General features: G+C 37.6%; 2 pseudogenes; both read right to left on the minus strand.

The window, feature by feature from the left end:
* Window positions 1–103: 103 nt before the first annotated feature.
* LOC120178676 lies at window positions 104–2,416 on the minus strand (annotated as a pseudogene).
* Window positions 2,417–2,538: 122 nt separating this feature from the next.
* LOC120178691 lies at window positions 2,539–4,709 on the minus strand (annotated as a pseudogene).
* Window positions 4,710–14,035: the final 9,326 nt, after the last annotated feature.

The following is a 14,035-nucleotide window of genomic DNA, read 5'->3' on the forward strand; positions in this document are numbered from 1 at the left end:
GTTGAAAGGATCTCTGCTTTTCCGAAGAAACGGGGTTCGAATCAGACGAGTATCTGAGATTTAGCAGCGCCGTGTGAACATTTCTTCCGGCCACTTTTGTTACGTGCACAACCGCAGATCTTGAGAAGCTCGTAGTCCTCCTCCAGAACAACAAGGAAGCCAACTGTGGATTCTCCACCATCATTCTAGAGGTTGAAACCGGCGATAGTCCATGTTTGGTAAAGGCGAGATGTTTTCCGATGAACTTCCCACTAAGTGTCGTAGTATTCAGGCCATCAGTCGACGAGAGCTTCTTCTCGGCCAAGAACTGCCTTCTGGGCTAGTTGTAATTTGCCCCATCTGATGCATGCCAAAGTAAACTAAGGGGTAATACAAGATTGTGAGTTTAATTCCATGAAAGCATCATAGGACAATGTTGCTTGTACAAGAAGGCATTGCTCCAACATACAAGAAAATTCAAGTTTACCTGCCAAAGTAGCGTCGACCAAGATCCACCGTTATGATACGACCAAGGGCTGCACAATACGTTAAGTACACCGTGTCGGTAGATAATACATAGGAGGAAATATACACCTAGTAATAATAAAGGGCAGGGTACTCACGTATTCTTTGGGTCACAGCCGTAATTATGCGCCACTCCTCGTTCTCCACGGCAGGATAGCTTATGTCCCACGATATCATCCCATTTGGTTTCGATTAAGTCTATATAGCTTTGTTCTGTTTCGGAGTGCCCAACGATGAAACAATCTACCAGAGATTCCCGAGTGTGAAGAACCTAAAATCCATGTGAGCTGGCTGTAGATTGGCAATTAGAAACCGCCTTCTTCGGTATCCAGTCCATAAGCCGTGAGGGGATTTGCTTGGATAAAATTGAACTTGTTGGTAGCATCCATGGAGTACTCTTCCGTTTTATACCGATAAATCTCGATCACCTTGTTCATGTCGACCCAATAGTATTCTCTTATGGAAGGATAGTGCACTCGGTCTATTGTTGATGGCTAACCAAGTTCTTCAAGCATCATAAAGAATCTCGTTAGCGCAACGTAGGGCGGAGTAAAACAAAGCCTTCAGATCAAACATTTGAGATGACAACATGGATCATTGAGACCAGGTAACATAGAGCAACTCAACAAATGAACTCACTTGGATCTCCAGAGGATGACCGTGAGTACCTATCTTTCTGTCTATCATGCATGATCCGTCGGTGACTAACAGAGTTGGAAACATATCAAATCCATCGGCTAAACACAAGTTGAGGATCAGTTTTATTCCTGTTTGAACGTCCAGTCTCTCTTGCAATGCATAGTCACCGGTGATCTTCCCGTATGCCCTCAACAATATAATCCACCACAATCCTATCCACAAAGCGGTTTCAATAAACATAAGTCACATTAGTAACATGTCTACGAAATTGTGCAATGTACCAACTGGAGTCCACCGGTGCAACACGTCCGATGGCGGATTCACCGAAATCTGGACCTAGTACTTCCTTGAACTTATTTTCACGAGAGGTACAGTTCTAACCTTAAAGCTTGCCGGCGTCAAACCCTGTCCTGGACTATAGCAATCTAAAGTTTTCTCCGGACTCTAAATTAAAAACAAGATAAATAAGTGAACATGTATAATATATATTTCTATGTGTATGTATAAATACCTGCAACTGCAAGGTATGCAGGAGAAAGTTCGCGACAATCTCTACTTCACCTCGAAGCAAGAAAGCCAAAGCCGAAGGCATGAAATCACGAATGGAAACCTGGTCATAATTCAAAGGCTGCTTATCACCAGGATCATTTGCAGCCACCGTACCAACAGGGGATCCACAATACGTCACAACCGCATCTCTCAGCAAACCCCATGCTTCCTTTTCGATGTCCCTCTCGGCTGATATCCCACTCTTCTTCTCCTGCAAACCCTCCCCTACATTCTTCACATTGTTTTCACCTTCAGCTAGAGGAACATCTCCTCCTAGTCTTCCTAGGGAGTTTTCATCCTTGCCGACTCTTTCAACAACACGTGGCTTCTCGTTATTCTCGTTTTGAATGTGGATTCTCTCGAAACACTTATATTTTACACCGGTTTCAAACAAAGTTGAGAATCACCGAACCCTTGAAGCTACCCTGCCTTGAAGAGAAACACCATATGGCCTCGAAGAAGCAAAACCTGAACTTGGTAAGCAATTCAAAATCTGGGTATTGTCGATATTGCAATGTGAGCCTAAGAATCAAAAAGCGTAGGCACGGAATCGAGAGTTTTGATTGAAATTCAAGGGAAAATCTTCCGCTTTGCAAGAAATCTTTTGATCACAAGAAGGGGGATTAAACGAATGTTTGAACCACGAACACAATGCATTTCTAAGGCTTCGGACCCTTGAAGGAAGCTTCATAGTGGAATAGCAGAGGAAGTTAATGGCGTTCATAGACAACAATGGAAGCAAGAAATAAATGGAAATGGAGAAGTGTAAAGCAAGAAATTGATGGCCTATACTCATTGCTAATTTTTAACCAACGAAAAAGAATAGAAATTGTCTTGAAATAACTGTTGTAGGCCATCTTGGTACCTTGCAAGTGAAGGAACATTGTCATCACAAACTTTCAATGCGATTCATTATACAAAGCATTAGATGTACCATTTGAAAAAAAAGAACCAATCAAAATGGCAAATTCATACTCAGTTTTCTACATGCCACACTTTTGCTCACTTCACCACAGTTTGTTCCATTTCGTTCTCGTATATTACTATCGACTGTTTCAGACGACACTAAATGCCGATTGTATGGTGGAAGAAAATCTCGAAGCAATGGTCTGGGTGGCAAACTGTTGAATCTGCTTCTTGGCATCTGCAATGAAGGACCAAAAACATGATTTATGGTCAATATTTTACCAACAATGAGTACATGCATTCTCAAATCTTAGCACCAATACGTATTAACCGAGCATCATCACTTATCATCTCTCAAAATATAGACGTAGGAAAAAAAAAATCAAAACTTTAACCTGCAACAAACTGAGAATACATGCAGAAAAACAAAAGCAAATGTATGAATGGGTATTGCCCGGTTTACACCGAGAGGAATCACTACCCTAATTGTTGGTCTCATGCAAACCAATAACACCAATCATGTAGCCAAATGACGATAAATGCAGTATATGGTATCCATTGGAAAAGTCATCACAATATCTAAAGTACAAGACAAGATGAGCTAATCTAAAAATCCCAGAGATATTCAGGCTAAGTCATAAATTTCTAGGAAAATCTATTTTGCACCTATCATGAATTATTCAAGACCAAGTCATAATTAATTTAATAATCACATGTCATTTCCTTGTATCAATCATGCCACAATAATTTAGTATAGAAGTTGCATAAAAGAAACCTTGAATGAATAGCTAGACTAAGGCTACAAATCACACGATGGCGTACTCAACCAAGCATTGTAATTATATTAAATAAACCAACCTTTGCGGCATTTGGTGAAGCCCACGATATTGGCAATGTTGAGAGTCAAACAAAACTCAACAACGAGGAGATAATCGCTTGAAACCTTATGAGAGAGAATATTCCAAGCACAAGCCAGGCAACAGCCTGAAAAATTAAGGAATGAATTAATGATTCGATCATTTAGGACACACAACTTCACCTATCTACATAGTATGCCATAGGATAAACTTACTGAAAGGTAAGGGTCCACCAAAATAGCCATGAATCTTTCTTGTTCATCCGAGCCAACGACTAAAATAGACAGCAACAGTGAAAAATTGAGAGACTTGATAATGTTAAATCTACAAGTGCATGTATGGTTCAATTAGTGAAATGATCACCTCTTGGTCAAGACATTCAAACCTCCATACACTCTCACCGAGATCATTAATTTCATTCCACCACCTCAAACCGACCAATATACGTCCACTAACATTCTTAACAACCCAAAAATCAAAGCAGAAAGAAGAACAGTCACCACAAAAATGATCACAAGCTGTTGAAAAAGAGAGCAGAAAGGATGTAAAAGGCCAATGCTGCAGCCTGCAGGAAACAAGAACCAAGCATCAACACCGAAAAAAGGGCATATAATCCGATTCACCAGATCAAGATAATTAGATGCAAAAAACAATTGACCTTGAAGAGAACATGAAAGAAACAAGTCCTCGGGTTGGCATAATTTTCAACTGGAGGCTGCACAAAAGGAAAGTAAAATCATTATAAAGCATCAAATCAGTACTCTTAAGCACCAAATAAAAATCTGGTCTCAAAGTTGTAAAATGTCCATCTAGTTTTCATGTTCCAATAAGCAATGAGGTTATTCAATTCACCTTCTTTCTTCAACCAAATCATTGAGGCAACATAAAGACGAAATTTTCTCTCTCCAAAGTTGGATCTTGGGATCTACTTGAAAACAACCTAGTGTTGCTTACCAATCTTTGCTTACAAATTGTCAGAATTCATTCGTTTTATCATCAAACAACTTCAAAGTCGAAATTTCTAAGGGAAAAAAACTCAGATCTACCAGTTAACCAATCCAAGCACAGCATCATGCATAGAACAAGTAGGTAAAAAATCAAAGAAATTTGATGAACTAGCAAAAAGTAAAAGGGAGAGATTAAAAGAGAGTTAGATCTAACTCACCTGAGCGAAGTCCATTATACGGATAAGCAATAATTTGATTGCGTTATGAATCTTTTAGAAAAATTACAGGGGTTTTCGCATACTTTTATCGAGACTGTTTGGTTTTTCTGTTTATAGATCCAGAGGAAATAAGGGATATTACGTGAGTAGGTCCCTAATATTTCAGGAATTACTCGGATTTAACCTTTTTAATTATCTGTTCTTTTATTTACCACCAAATGTTACTGCGTGCGACTATTAAGAAACTAGAGTCATGGGGGCTTATTATACAAATTGGTACAATTTGACCTCAATATGACGGGTCCTAGTTTTAGAGTCAATTTTTCTTTTTCAAAATTTAAGTCCTGATATTACAAATAAAATACCCTTAAAACAAAAAATATCATTCCCTTTTACTCAAAAGTTATAATATCTTTAGGCTTAAATGCCCCATTGCCCTGAATTATATCACTTGTATTGAATTATCATTTAAAGTATTTTTTGAAACGTTTTATTCTCTCAATTATAAATCGTTACTTCGTTTATCTCGAAACATTAATTTCGTTAAAAAAAATTCTCACTGATCAATCAGAACATGCCACATCACCGTTATTTTATGACGAAAATACCCCTCCCTTCTCCTCCACCGTCTACCCCTTCCTTTCCCAACACCAACACCCCTTTTTCCCTTTCTCCACTCGGTATCCTAGTATCTCCCCACCTTTCGTTACCCTCTCCATCACTCCTTCCAGCTTTCGTGAAGCCATCATCACCTACCAACGTCACCACTACCGGTTGTCGTTCCTCGATCAATTAACTCCCTCACTCTTTAACCATTTGGTCTATTTCTATCCCAAAATATGTGATATCGATCGTCGATGAAACCACAATTCTCGATATGCTTAAGCAGTCCATTTCCGACGCTCTCGTCTGTTTCTACCCATTGGTTGGTCGGATAAAGTAGTTCTTTGGGATACCCTTTATGGAAGCTCGAATGAAATGCAAACTTTCCGATGTCTTAAACAATCCAGTTCTCAAATAACTCAACAAATTGCTTCCTTTCGAAATCCACGGCGTCAAAGAACTTCTCCTTGAAATCCAATTCTATGTTTTGACTGTGGGGGATAGGGACTGGTGTGTGTGTTTTCTCACAAAATCAGAGACGCCCTCTCGTTTGTGAAAATGTGGACAGCCATTTGTTTTTGATTCTTTGCCTCTCTTGATTCTTCTTTTTGGGTTTCAACAAAATCTGTCGAAACGATTTTTTTCTTAATGGTGAAAAAAAGGTGAGATTTTAAAAATCATATTAATTTTTAATTTATCTCTTTTAATTGATTTTTAATTTAAAAACAAATGTGATTGACAAATCTTTCGTTTCGAAAAAAATTCGGATTTTCTTTATGATCGAAAAAATATAGTTCAAAGAGTCGCCACCAATCTTTGATTAGGATGTGATTGGGCACAAAAAAATGTTTGTTATTTTAAATAAAAATTAATTTTAATTAAAACAACAAATTAGGGTCTGCGTTACCAAAATCCAAGTTCGGGAGTCGGTTACGTGCGGGGAAGGATTAGCACCCCCACAACGCCCTAAATCGGTACCTAGCCGATTAATTAACGTCTTTGCAATGAACTTTACAAATTCAAATTTAATTTAATTTTTGATCTCATAAAACAAAGATGTAAATTTAAAAACATTCAAAAGCACTCAAATAAATTAAATTAAAATTACCGAGTCGTTTTAGAAAGATAAAGAATGTTCGATTATTTACAAATATCGAGACCAGATCTTAAAGATATAACAACCTTTTCTCGATATATTTAAATAAACGAACATTTCTTTTTCTCTCGTTCCCAAATTTTAGGTGGCGAATCAATTTTTTTGTTTCACTTTCGGGATACACTTTTATTTTAAAATCATTAAAAGCGGACCTCAAATTAGTTATGACTGCCCACTTCAACAATTTTAAATTAAATGAGTATTACCCTTAGTCCGATTATGTAATAGGTCGAGTTATGCGCGTGAGGCTATCATGCAAATTATGCAAAATAATGTCATGTAAAATTACAAATATCATACAATGTGACATGCAAAAATTATATACATATGTTTTAATTAAAAATCATAAATTATGCATATTGACATACTATGTACAAATGTGACTTAAATATAAAAATAAAAACATGACATGCTAAACTACAATTTTTAAAAAAATGTATATATATATATATATATTATACATTAAAGTAATGACTAAATCTGAACACATGTAAAATTAAACATACTAATTTAAAACTAAAACAAAGACTTAAAGAAAAGCAAACATAAATATCATGGACTTAAACCTAATTTAACCAAAAACTTTACTATAACTTAACTAAAAAAAACTTAGTGATTTGTTGAAACCAAAGTGCACAGACGCCTCACTCTCTCTCCATTCTCCCCTCTTCTCTCTCGCTAAACCCACACAACTTGAACTTTAATGGTTGCCTCCCAATGCTACTGCCTCACTCATTTTTTAATGGCCATGGATCAAACCAAATAAAAAAACAAACCCCTCTTATAATTTATATTCTTCCTCAACTCCCATCTCTCGAAACTCTCTCCCTCACTATCTACCCTTCGAAGCTCACACATAATACCCACTATCTACTCCGACAAAACCAACAATAATGTTTCCGACGAATAAGGTAAATGGACTAAAACCCTTTCCTATTTGCATTCACCCTTAAACGAATTGATTTCAAAATATTACTGATTTTATTCTGTTTTTTTAGGAACCTATTTATTCTTTTTCCTTCGAATGTAGCACCGGAAATGACCCCAAACCTCTAAGGTAAATGTACTGTTATTTCTATATATTTTAACTTGATTTTGACTCAAAGCATATGCATGTACAAGCAAATTACAAAAACAATTGAAAATGGAAACATAGAAATAAGTAAGCAAATTACAAAAACAATTGAGAATGGAAATATAGAAATAAGTACCCATTTTTGATTTTGTGTATTACTCTGATTCAATGACAAGAGAGATCCTTTGCTTCCTTTAATCCTCGAATATGGGAAATAACCTTTTACAAGTACTGTTCTTTTCCTTTTTTCTGTGTTTTTCGTCCCCTTTTTTTTGTCTATGCCCTCCCCCCCCGTAGTTGCTATCCCTCTCTTTTTTAAATCCCATTAAAACTGATGATGGGTGGTTATTTCTTAAAAACTAAAACTGCTAAAAACTGACCCTCAAACTGCTATCTTCTTGTGCATATATCTGTTGTCCATTGGGCTTGAATGGGGCCTGTCCCGACCTAGACTCGGATAAAACCGAGCATCTACAGCTGCCCCTCTTTGCTCATTGTCGTGTAACGATAATAGAGCAAAGATCAAAAGATGATCGAGTTTGTCCGGTCATGAGAACTTCAAAAGATTAAACCATTCCACTGTTACTTCAAGAGAAGTGATACTTGAAAAATCTTCAAATAACGGGTCTGCTCCCTTTTCTTTCAAGGCGTATAAGACTCGAACAATCCTTGGAAAACGTGTCTGCTCCCTATTCATTCAGGGAGTATAAGACTCAAACAATCTTCAAAAAACGTGTCTGCTCCCTATTCGTTCAGGGAGTATAAGACTTGAATAATCTTCAACAAACGGGTCCGCTCCCTATTCCTTCAGAGAGTATAAGACTCAAACAATCTTCATCAAACGTGTCTGCTCCCTATTCGTTCAGGGAGTATAAGACTTGAATAATCTTCAACAAACGGGTCCGCTCCCTATTCATTCAGAGAGTATAAGACTCGGTCTTCAATAAACGTGTCTGCTCCCTATTCCTTTAGAGAGTATAGGACTCGAACAATCCTCAACAAACGTGTCCGCTCCCTATTCGTTCAGGGAGTATAGAACCCGAACAATCTTCATAAAACGTGTCCTCTCTCTATTCCTTCAGAGAGTATAGAACTCGATCTTCAACAAACGTGTCCGCTCTCTATTCCTTCAGAGAGTATAGAACTCGAACATTCTTCATGAAACGGGTCCGCTCTCTATTCTTTCAGAGAGTATAGAACTCGAACAATCTTCAACAAACGGGTCCGCTCTCTATTCCTTCAGAGAGTATAGAACTCGAACAATCTTCATAAAACGGGTCCGCTCTCTATTCCTTCAGAGAGTATAGAACTCGAACAATCTTCATAAAATAAGTTTGCTTCACTACTCTTCCATGAAGGTTTAAGATTGACTTGCTTCACTACTCTTCCGTGAAGGCTTAAGATTGACTTACTTCGAATGGTCAAACCTGAAAATCAAACATTACCAATCATTAATATATGTTTGAAAAATATTATACTCAAAAATTTAGAATTTGAGAAAATTTCTGAAAATCCATCTCCATCGTGAAAACTTGTCTGGAAGACATTGGATATGCGGATCTATTTTGGCTCAATCGTCATCTAAACATCATTCTTTCAAGATTTCAAAACTAGTTATCCTCATCTTGATGTTTTCATATCTTCAATATTCAATTATCCCTGAGAAACCTGTAGATATTTAAGTCATCATGCAATTATGAATGTTATGATCCTAATCATGTCTAAAATGTATGCAATTCAGTGTGTTTTCTTCTTCGAAGGAACTCTATCTCCTTTTGATCTCGATGGAACTCGGTTTCATCTTGGGTACAAAACATTTGACCAATTCACCCCAGTTAACAATCTCAATTCCGTATCACTCGGCTTAACAGAACCTTGACTCTTTCTTTTCTTGAAACCCGCCAGTGCCCATGACCAACTTCTTGATCAACGACAATCTCTTTGGGTCTTCTTATCATAGCTGAGATTTTCTATGAATTCCTAGGTTTTAGTTTCCCATAGCCACACAAGCTTACATGTTTAAACCATTGTCAACTTCAGAATACCTGCATTTTCCAAAACCTTTTGCACAATAATACAAAATGATCTCATGTACTTCAAGTTAAGCTATATGTTTTAACTTTTCAAAATAAGATGCTTACAAAAGGGAAACGAACAATAAAAGACATCTCTTTATTTATATAAATACAGAGAACTTTTGGCAACTAAATGGCAAACTTTTAACTGGAAAAAGCAAAAGAACAAAAGAGTAGGCGTCTTCAAATATCAATAATGCAAATGCTTTTGAACTGGCACGTCGTTAAAATGTCTCGAATGTAGCTTCTGTCAAAAAGATCTCCAAAACTGTGATGCTTAAGAGTATGAAGCTGCTTCTAAACTCCCAGATCTCTATCATTGAATGCCCTAAACCAGTATTGAATCTCATGTGCATTCAATTTCTCTTGGTTATTTCAATCGAGACTCATTAATCTTTAGTCTCATCCCTGATCACCAACTGTCATTATTACTATCCGTATCAGGAGCTCTTTCCACTTCCAAAATTGATTTAGAACCTCCACCATGCACGAATTCTGAATTTCAAATTCAACTCAAGTCCCCCTTTGCGGGTTTTCAACTTGAGACCTCCTTTGGTTCCAAGACGCCCTTTTCGGGTTTTCATCTTGAACCCTCCTTTTATTTCTCTTTTTTTTTTCATTTTTCTCTTTTTTCATTTTTCATTTTTCTTCCCTTTTCCATTTTTTCTTCTTTTTTTTCCCTTTTCGTTTTTTCCATCATTTTTCATTTTTCTCATTTTTCTCATTTTTTCTCTTTTATTTCTTCTTCAAGCAAAATATCTCTTAACAGCGTCGGAATGCACTGGATATGGTAATTCTGATCCGTCCATTTCAGTTAGGACTAGAGCTCCCCCAGAAAAGGCCTTCTTGACAACATAAGGTCCTTCCCAATTGGGCATCCATTTTCCTCTGAAATCCTTCTGAATAGGCAAAATCCTTTTAAGCACCAAATCTCCCTCATGGAATTCTCGAAGGCGAACTTTCTTACCATGTGCCCGTATCATACGTTTTTGATACATCTGACCATGACAAATAGCTTTCAATCTCTTTTCTTCAATCAAATTCAACTGGTCATACCTAGCTTGGACCCATTCTGCCTCATCAAGCTTTACCTCTGACAAAATCCGAAGTGAGGGAATTTCCACCTCAATAGGTAAGACAGCTTCCATCCCATAAACCAAAGAAAACGGAGTTGCCCCAGTTGACGTTCGTACTGAAGTTCGATAAGCAAACAGAGCAAAGGGCAACTTTTCATGCCAATCCTTATAGGTCTCAGTCATTTTCTCTATGAGCCTTTTGATGTTTTTATTGGCCACCTCAACTGCCCCATTCATCTTTGGGCGATAAGTGGTGGAATTATGATGCTTTATTTTGAACTGTTTACAGACCGAGTCCATCATCTTATTATTTAAATTCAACGCATTATCGGAGATAATCCTCTCGGGCAAACCATATCTACAAATGATCTCCTTCTTCAAAAATTTATATATTGTAGACTGAGTAACATTTGCATAAGAAGCTGCTTCTACCCACTTGGTGAAGTAATCTATGGCTACCAGAATGAAGCGATGACCATTTGAAGCTTTGGGCGAAATTTGTCCAATAACATCCATGCCCCACATTGAGAATGGCCACGGAGCTGTCATTACGTGCAACGGATGAGAAGGAGTATGTATCCTATCTCTATAAATCTGACATTTGTGACATTTTCGGGCATAATTGATATAGTCTGTTTCCATAGTTGACCAATAATACCCAAATCTCATAATCTGCCTAGCCATAACATGCCCATTAGCATGGGTACCACATATTCCCTCATGCACTTCTTCAAGAATCAATTTGGCTTCTTTCGCGTTCACACATCTTAACAAAACCTGATCCAGACTTTTCTTGTATAGGGTCTCACCATCAAGCACATACCCTGATGCCATTCTTCTAATGGTTCTCTTATCATTCTCAGTAGCATGTTCTGGATAACTCTGATACCTTATATATTGCAAAATATCATAATACCAGGGGTTTCCATCTTCTTCTTCTTCAATATTAAAACAATGGGCTGGATACTCATAAGCTTTCATTTCAATGGGCATCATATTTGAATGCTCGTTCATCTTAAACGCTGCTGCCAGTGTGGCTAAGGCATCTGCCATTTGATTCTCTTCTCTGGGGAGGTAATTGAAAGTTACTTCTTTAAATTCTTCAACAAGCTCCATAACCAACTTACGGTATTCTACAAGCTTGGGATCTTTTGTCTCCCATTCTCCTCTGAGCTGGTATATTACCAAAGCTGAATCTCCATACACCTTGAGCATTTTTACTTTGCGTTCAACAGCAGCTCTAAGACCCAGAACACAAGCTTCATACTCAGCCATATTGTTAGTACAATCAAAATTAAGCCGACTGGTGAAAGGATAATGCTCTCCCTCTGGTGAGACCAAAATTGCCCCGATTCCATGTCCCATGGCATTTGAAGAACCATCGAAGTTCAATTTCCAATATTTGCTAGTGGATGCAACTGCTTCTTCTACCGAAATAGCCATTAAATCTTCATCTGGGAAATCAAAACTCAACGACTCATATTCTTCCGAAGCCCTGCTTGCAATGAATTCCGCTATAGCACTTCCTTTAATTGTCGTCTGGTTTACATATTGGATGTCAAATTCAGACAATAAGATCTGCCAACGAGCTAATCTTCCAGATAATGCAGGCACACCCATTAGATATTTCAAGGGATCAAGCTTGGATATAAGCCAAGTAGTATGATACAACATATATTGTCTAAGCCTTCGGGTAGCCCATACTAAAGCGCAGCACAACTTTTCAACGGGTGAGTATCTTGTCTCACATTCAGTGAACTTCTTGTTGAGATAATAGATAGCCCTTTCTTTCTTCTCAGTTTGGTCACGTTGCCCCAGCACACACCCCATTGAACTTTCATAAACTGACAAATAAAGAATCAAGGGTTTGCCTGAGATAGGTGGCGTTAAGATTGGAGTACTCGACAAATATCTTTTCACTGCTTTAAAAGCTCTTTGACAATCCTCACTCCATTCCCCTGAGTTATTCTTGCGAAGAAGGCGGAATATGGGATCACACTTTTCCGTCAGCTGTGAAATAAACCGAGCTATATAATTCAATCTCCCCAAAAATCCTCTGACTTCTTTTTGTGTTCGTGGGGCTGGCAAGTCTTGAATAGCCTTTACTTTATCTGGGTATATTTCAATTCCTTTTTGGCTTACTACAAATCCTAACAGCTTCCCAGATGTCACCCCAAAAGTACATTTATTTGGGTTGAGTTTTAACTGGCATCTTCTTAGTCTTTTAAAAAGCTTTCTCAAATTCCGATATGTTCTTCCTCTGTCTTAGCTTTGACAATCATATCATCGACATAAACTTCTATCTCTTTATGCATCATGTCGTGAAATAACGTCACCATGGCCCTTTGATATGTTGCCCCGGCGTTCTTCAATCCAAATGGCATTACTTTATAACAAAACGTTCCCCACATGGTAACGAACGTCGTTTTTTCCATATCTTCAGGGTTCATCTTAATTTGATTGTAGCCAGAGAAACCATCCATAAAAGAGAACAAAGAATTTCCAGCAGTATTATCCACTAGCGTGTCTATATGTGGCAAAGGAAAATTATCTTTTGGACTAGCTCGGTTGAGATCTCTGTAGTCGACACACATTCGAACTTTCCCATCCTTCTTCGGTACTGGGACAATATTCGCCACCCATTCAGGATATTTGGCCACTTTAAGAAACCCGACATCAAATTGTTTCTTCACTTCCTCTTTAATCTTGAGCAGCATCTCAGGTCTCATTCTTCTCAGTTTTTGTTATACCGGTTTACATTCAGGTTTTATTGGCAGTTTGTGAACAACCAACTCTGTATATAAACCCGTCATATCTTCGTATGACCAAGCAAACACATCCTTGTATTCTTGAAGCAATTCTATCAAATCATGTCGACCTCCAACTGATATAGAGTGGTACCAATCTTTACTTCTCTCTTATCCTCATCTGTCCCTAAATTCAAAATCTCAGTAGACTCTTTATGAGGCAGAATCTGCTTATCTTCATTCTTCACCATTTTCAGCAATTCAGAAGGTAGTTCACATCCCTCATCATCATCACAATCCTCGATCTCCCCCTTGACATATAGGCTTCTCGAAATCAATCTCCGGGTCAGAGTCATTAGCATTCATATTATTGATATCTGAGCTCCTGAAAAAATAATGAAAGAGAAGATATATATACATATATACATATGGGAGGATCTTTTTCCATATAAATAAATAGAATGAAATACATACATACATATATACAACAAAGAATGAATGAATGAAATGCATGGGAGAATGTTTTCCATTTGGAGGTAACAGAATGCATCTTTTATTGAAAGCAAGAAAAAACAATCAGCTTAACCCTTTACATAAAATCACCTATTGCCCCAGGGTATGAACAACAGGGAGAAAGTTCCAGTGCATTACTCTGTAAAAGATTTGTAAACTACAGGTAGTTC

Source organism: Hibiscus syriacus, unplaced genomic scaffold (assembly GCF_006381635.1).
Source record: "Hibiscus syriacus cultivar Baekdansim isolate YM2019G1 unplaced genomic scaffold, ASM638163v2 tig00112368_pilon, whole genome shotgun sequence".
NCBI classification, from domain to species: domain Eukaryota; kingdom Viridiplantae; phylum Streptophyta; class Magnoliopsida; order Malvales; family Malvaceae; genus Hibiscus; species Hibiscus syriacus.